The sequence below is a fragment of the Tupaia chinensis genome, unplaced genomic scaffold, assembly GCF_000334495.1.
Source record: "Tupaia chinensis unplaced genomic scaffold, TupChi_1.0 Scaffold000234_1, whole genome shotgun sequence".
Taxonomy (NCBI): Eukaryota; Metazoa; Chordata; class Mammalia; order Scandentia; family Tupaiidae; genus Tupaia; species Tupaia belangeri.
Genome location: NW_006159712.1, coordinates 1,132,606 through 1,139,171, shown reverse-complemented (window position 1 = coordinate 1,139,171; position 6,566 = coordinate 1,132,606). Strand labels below are relative to the sequence as shown.

The window sequence follows — 6,566 nt, the reverse complement described above, 5'->3', positions numbered from 1 at the left end:
TACACGCAGGTGCAGGGCAGTGGAGAGCAGGTCTGAACTGGCCCCGCACCCCCAGAGGCCCCCATGAGTCCGAGCGGGAGCACATGCCCAGGAGTACCATGGAAGCCACTGGGCCCGCCATGGCTGTGTTCAGGAGAGAGCCTGGCAGGTGAGTCCACAAACAGGTGCGCTCTTCCTGGGAGTGCGTGCCGGGAGAGCAGAGGGTCAGGGGTCTACCCAGGCCTCCACGGTAAGACGCTGGGAGAAACTCCACCACGGGGGAGGACCAGGCAGGGTGGCAGTGTCCTGGAAGCCCAGGGATAACGTCTTCACTAAATTGGTAAATTTTGTGATTCACACATATACACCAGGGTCTCAGAAAGTTCATGGAAAATGTGTGATGTGAAAAAAGAACTATGCGTTGCACAAAAATAAACTCATACTTGCATTCTATTTTTTCCATGAACTTTGTGAAGTCTCATAGAGAGCTTTTTCTAAAGGAGCCTGATGGCTCATCGTTCTCAGACGTCCCTGTTATGGATCGCAGCAGCTGCCGGCTGGCAATCCACAGCCAGAAACTAGTCATCAGGGGCCTGACTGGGGATTCCAGCTCCGTAAGTAATATGCAGTGTGGCCCTGGGCAGGTCACCTCACCTCTTGGGGGTTCTTTTTCCTTACATATCAATGGAGCAGCAAGACTTAAGAAGTAGCTGTCTTAAGAGTCTCTTTCAGCTCCAAGTCCCTCTGATATCTCTCTGACACTGCCTGAGCTTCCCCGTTGGTGGCCCCCCGGAGCCGGCCCGGCACTCAGAACCATCACAATTGAACTGCCCTGCATGGTTGTGGGCTTCCCCTTCTGTCTCCCCGAACGGCAGGCAGGCCCCACTTTCCGTCTCGTTCAGGGTTCTATCTCCAGCTCAGATAAGCATCTGTACAGTGATCTGTATTTATCCCCAGAGAAAGCCAGGAGCTACTGGGGACTTGGAGCGGAAGAGGGCAGTGATCTTAGTTTACGAAAGGGTCCTCGGGCCGCCCTGATGCACGGCCTCGGGAGGTAGAGGCCAGTCCCGAGGCCAGGCGAGGTGCCGGTGCCTCCCTGTGGACAGTCGGGGTGCAGGTGGCGGGGCAGGAAGCAGCCAGACCCTGGGTATATTTTGAAGATTGAGCCACCAGGAATCTGATGAGCTAGACACGGGTGACAGCGAGGTGATCGTCAGGTGGTCTCCAGTTACAGCTGACGAATGGGACAGTAGTTTCCCTGGAAAGCAGGGACAGGGCAGATCTGGGCAAAGGCCAGGAGCCTCACTCTAGGAAGCTCGCCTGTGAGGTGGACATGTCCAGGGGGCAGCTGGAACCTGGCGTCAAGGACGAGCCTGGCGAGGGACATAAATTGTAACACCATGGGTGCAGAGAGGGCGGGTGAGGGTGACAGAGATGAGTGGGCAAGGCTGAGCCCTATGGGGACAGGAGGGACCCCTGGGACACAGAGGCAGAAAACAGATGGCAAGTGACAGGCCAGCTGCTCCAAAGGTCAGCTCTGACCACAGGCCACTGCAGTGGAGGGGCCCAGGGCCTTGGGACTGGGGGACCGTCCTGGGCCTGCTCCCTGGGGCCAGCAGCAGCCACTCATCCGCTGGAGAGAATAGGGCCGACCACACGCCACGACCTCGCCAATGGGTCCGCCAGCATGACCCGGGCACACCGCCTGGCCTGAGCTCTCCAGGCAGGACTTTCTACCTGGATTTATCCTGACTTTGAGGCCAGGAAGGGTGGACCTTTGGGCCCTGAAGATCACGCAGCAGGCTGGTGCCCAAGCGAGAATAGAGGCCGCTTTTAGTGAGCACGAGGTGGGGCCGAGGGGAGCTGGGCACGAGTGTTGCTGGGCGCCTGTGGTGAGCACCTCCTACGTACCCGGACCGAGCGCCCCGCCTCACCAGTGCCCCCTGGGAGGCAGGTTGTTATTCTCACCTTAGGGATGGACAAACAGAGCTCGGAGCTGTGAAACGACCTGACCAAAGTCATGGCCTCCCTGAATTCACAGCCCACCTCCGTGCCCATCCACGCCAGCAGCAGAACCTCCGGCGGTGAGAATCCACCATCCGCACACATGCACGTGTTCCACACCAGCGTGCATCGGCAGCCCTGTCCAAACAAGTGTTATTTGTGCGGCAAGAGCCTCTACCTCTATTTGAAATCAATTATATGAGGGCTATTCAAAGGCTCATGGAAAACGCACATTATAAGACAATTATGGGGCTGGCAGGTGCTGTGGTGGTCAGGGTGCTGGACTCCCACATGGCTGACCATGGTTTGAGTTCCGGACCTGGTGGCTTGCTCTCTCTCTCTCTCTCTCTCTCCATCTCTGGTCTAAACATAATTAATTAATTATTTTAAAAGACAACTATGCATGAATTTCAAAAATGTTTTGCCCCAAAAGAAATGCACACTTGAACTCCATTCTTCCACCAATTCTGCAGTCCCGCTGTAGATACACTCTGCATACATCCTGGAAATGTGGGCTTGGGGGTCAGGATTGTCCTTTCCAGACGCCTCCTGGTCCCCTAGAGCACTGAAAGCCCACTTCATTCCTCCCCCTTGTCCTCAGACCCTCAGGCCCCAGTGAGAAAGGCAGGCCCAGGGGTCAGGGACTTGCCCGGGGTCATGCGTCTAGTGTCGGAGACTCAGAGCAAGGCCTGGCCCCATAGTCTAAGGTCTTGACAGCAATGAAATGGAAATTATTTTGCCATTCTGAGTGGCAATTTGTGCAAGTAACAGCAATAATTGATTATCTCAGGGGTAGGTTCGCTAAAAGGCAATGAAGAGTGTCCTCAGCCCTCTGCTCGACCTTCCTCCTCCCTCCTCCTCACTCTGGTCCTGCCCCTCACAGCACCCTGTGTGTGGTTCCTGGGGGCAGCCAGGCCCACATAAAGTGGTCTCCCCTCAGCTCCTGCAAGTCTCGTGGCCACTGGCCCCCTCCGTACTATGACAGGGGTGGTGGGAGCAGGTGCAGCAGGTAGGGCGGGGGAGGGTGTAGGAGGCAGGCGGGACTGAGGGCAGCAGGAAGGAGCCTCAGTGGACTTATTTTCTGGGGTTTCTTTGCATCCTGTCCTGGAGGAGATGGAGGACAATTCCAGCTGTGACCAGCGGAGGGCAGCAGCAGCCTGGGCAAGGCCGGCAGGCCCAGGCCGGGCAGGACAGAGTAAGGGTCTGCACTTTGGGGGACCATTTCCTGCAGGAGGAGAGGTGGCAAAGAGACCACCCAGGTTTCTCTGGGGTGGAACACTGCTCCTCTGGGAGCTGCTTGCCTTTTATTTCTTCATAAGGGTGGGCAGGAGACGTTTGACCGACTACCGTGACTGCTGGCACCAGGATTAACGATGCCCACGGCCTCTGCAGGCCTTCTGCTTGGTTCTGTTTAGTGACTGCAGGCCGGCCAGGACGGAGCCCATACGAGGATCTGCCTGGGGACCTTGTCCTCAGCAAGCAACCCCAGGGATTGGGCATCCCTATGGTTTGATTCTGAAAACGAATGTCCAATGAGCAGCTCTGGCACCTTGAAAAGTTGTTCTTTATTACCTAAAGGGTAATCTATTGGATTTTAAGCCAAACAAACACCCCTGGGAGTCAGCAGTTGAGGGCCAGGCCTGGGAGCCAGGTGTCCTAGGTTCAAATCCTGCTGCCTCCACTCACTGTGTGAGCTTGCCAAATACCTGACCTCCCCAAACCCATTTTCTCATTTACAGAGCGGGAATGATATTGGAGCCGAAGCCCTCAGGCTGTTTGCTGTGAGGAGAGGGGGCGGGCAGACAAGCAGACACAGAGGACCTACACTTGGTGACGGCCACGTCGCCTGTGGGTGAAAGGATAACTCCCTCCTATGTCCCTTCTGGCCTCCCTCTCCTCCCATCTCCCCCTCCAATCATCATAAGCAACAAGCCATGGGTGCTTTGCCAGCTGTATGCCCTTTCACAGGACTGAGCCCCTCTAGTGACTCGGTTGGATGAGGTTCAGCTGTGTGTAATCGAAGCTAAAAATGTTATTTTGGACCATAAAGAGGTTCGTTTCTCTCACACGTAAAAGAAGGGTGGTGTAATCCAGGGCTAGTGCAGCAGCCTCAGGAAATCACCCAGGACCTCAGCTCCTCTGTCTTCCCGTCAGGAAGACAGTCCATGGCTAACACCTCATGGTCCAAGATGGCTGCAGGAGCACCAGCCCTTACTCGCACAGCTGGCAGGCTGATCTGTGTTCCAGAGGGATTTAGAAGTAGAATCAGCAGGGCTTGTTGATGGACTCACTATGGCACTGGGGAGCAAGGACGTGCCCAGGTGACCCCTGAGGGGCTGCCGTGAGAACCTCTTGGTTTTGCACCCATCCCTTGAGATGGGCAGTGTCTGAGGGCCGGCAGTGGTTTGCACTAGAGGGTCGCAACACGTGTTAGCATCGCTACGCTGTGAGAAAGCACGCAAGGAGAAACGTGCCCAACGGGGTGGTGTGGAAAGTCACGATTAAGTCTAGGCCAGCTGGCCACCATCAGGAATTTTGGGTGAAGGTCTGCCCTGTGGTCTGGGCTGCATGCCCCTGGCTGCAGTGCTCCCAAATCACCAGGGGTGGGTTTAGATGAATTATTTTGAGGAGGAAAATAATCACAGCTGAAGTGATTGATGGGTATTCCGTACTTCTGACAGAAGGGTGTCTGCAATGCCACAGACACACCAGGGACAGACACTCAGATGGACCATCATTTGGGCGGGGAGAGACCCTGTCTAAACTCCCAGCAGATGCCAGGCGTGATCGTGTATATATGCGAGGAGAAGCCTTGGTATTTAAGGTGCTCGGATGGTCGAGCCATTGCCTGAGACCCCCACATGCCCCACAGACCGGAACACGCAACCAGGAACATCCTGCAAAGGGAGCACCTGGCAGAGGCAGGCTGGACACAGGTGCACAGAGTGGACTCCGCGTCCTTTCGACGCACGGGGAATGGGCAGGGAGCAGTCACCCTTAAAGGAGAAGCGAACTCTACCTGGTGTTGTGGATTCCTTTTGGCTTGCAGTTGGGCAGAGGACAGAAAACAGCGAACACAAAGCCCCGGCTGCTAAGTACTAAGTACAAGAGGCCATTTCTCGGCCCCTCCCGCTTCCTTCCACACAGAGGCCATCCCCACTGCTCAGCCTAGAGAACAGCATCTGTTTCAAGGCCCCCAGGTGTGCCTTTGTGGTCATCGTGCTTTGGGTCCCTCTGCCACTGGGCTTTGGGCATGGCCTCAGTCGTTCCATCCCGGGAGGAGCGTCCTTCCAGTCCCCGCTTCTGTGTGCCGGGTCACAACCCCGGGGTGGAGGCACCGAGAGAAACTGAATGCGACGATGGCTTGGCTCTCCCTGGTGGGGGCGGGGAGGGCGGGGGCAGGGAGGGGTTGCTTTTCAGAGCCTGACCCTCTCTGGGAGCAGGAGGCCGTGCAGGCCCAGTCGGCTGGGCCCGGCAGGTGCCGACGCGTCATCTGTGTTCTCTGGTGCAGGTAAGTGAGGTTGGAGCAGCGGGAGGGCTGCGTGTCACTCTGGGCTTGGGAGCGAAATATGCGCAGTAAAACGCGGTCGCCTTGCTGCACCGCAGCCCTCTCCAGGGTGGGCTTCAGTGTGGGGATGTCTCTTCCAAAAGAGACGACCCTGGGGCTGGGAAGGGGGTCCCGGGCCTTGGGTCCCACTGAGGGCCGCAAGCCTTGTCTGGGGGAGTCAGAGGACTGGTGGCTTCCGGCCGTGGCGGCCTGGCCCGTCTGTGCATGTGGCTTGCCCCAGGCTGCTGCTCCTGGGGGCATCTCTCCGTGACCCGTGACTTTGGCTCTGAAGAGTTTCTTCTCGCAGCTGCTAATGGCTGACACTCCGGCATGGGAGGGGAGGTGCGGGGGCTCCAGGACCCCGTCAGTCCTGCCCGGGTGCTCCATGAGGCCGGCATCCCCGGCGGCATGCAGGCTGGGCCGTTCCCAAACCCATGGCATCCCACCAGCCATGTCACCTCCCCAGGCTTTCTCCCTCCCCATCTCCTTCCTGCCACCATCACCTCACGTCAGCAGGTGGGGGCGCATTTGAGAGCTCAGCTATCTGCACAAGCAAGGCGTCGCATGGTGACATCTTTGTAGGTCCAGGTTTCTGCGGAGACGCGTGACTCCTGGCACTGAAATAGCAAAGGCCCACAGTGCAACTACAGGGCCCCGGGGAGAGCAGCCGCCATGTGTGGCCCCAGCTGGCCCCCGTGGTGTGGTGCTGCCAACCTGGCAGGACCTGGTGGTTACCCTCCTCCGACCCTTGGTGCCGCATCTTCCCCCATCTCCTGGTTCCAGTCTCAGGGCCCTCTTATGGAACAGGACCTGGGCAGAGACACCCCAAGCCTAGAGGGAGGAAGAAGCGGTGCCTCCAGGTACTATGCAAATGCATGTCCTCTGATTGTAAGGGAGCGGGCACACCAGGGCCATGCAAATTACTGTTCCCAGAGAGCCTGGCAGTGTCTCTCACAGGGCTGCAAATGCTTTCTTTTTTTTTTTTTCTTTGGAGAGGTTTTTCGTTATAGGGCGCGTGTGCTCGCCAGACAGACAG

General features: G+C 57.3%; 1 protein-coding gene and 1 long non-coding RNA gene across 3 annotated transcripts in view; one reads left to right on the top strand and one right to left on the bottom strand.

The window, feature by feature from the left end:
• KCNIP1 (potassium voltage-gated channel interacting protein 1) overlaps positions 1–6,566 on the top strand; it is a 367,558-nt gene that overhangs the window by 266,818 nt on the left and 94,174 nt on the right. The window lies entirely within an intron of this gene.
• The window catches only part of LOC102498877 (uncharacterized), a 3,040-nt gene continuing 2,555 nt past the window's right edge, over positions 6,082–6,566 (bottom strand). The window contains exon 3 of the long non-coding RNA XR_334542.1: positions 6,082–6,147. This is a non-coding gene — a long non-coding RNA (uncharacterized LOC102498877). The remainder of the gene's footprint in view (positions 6,148–6,566) is intronic.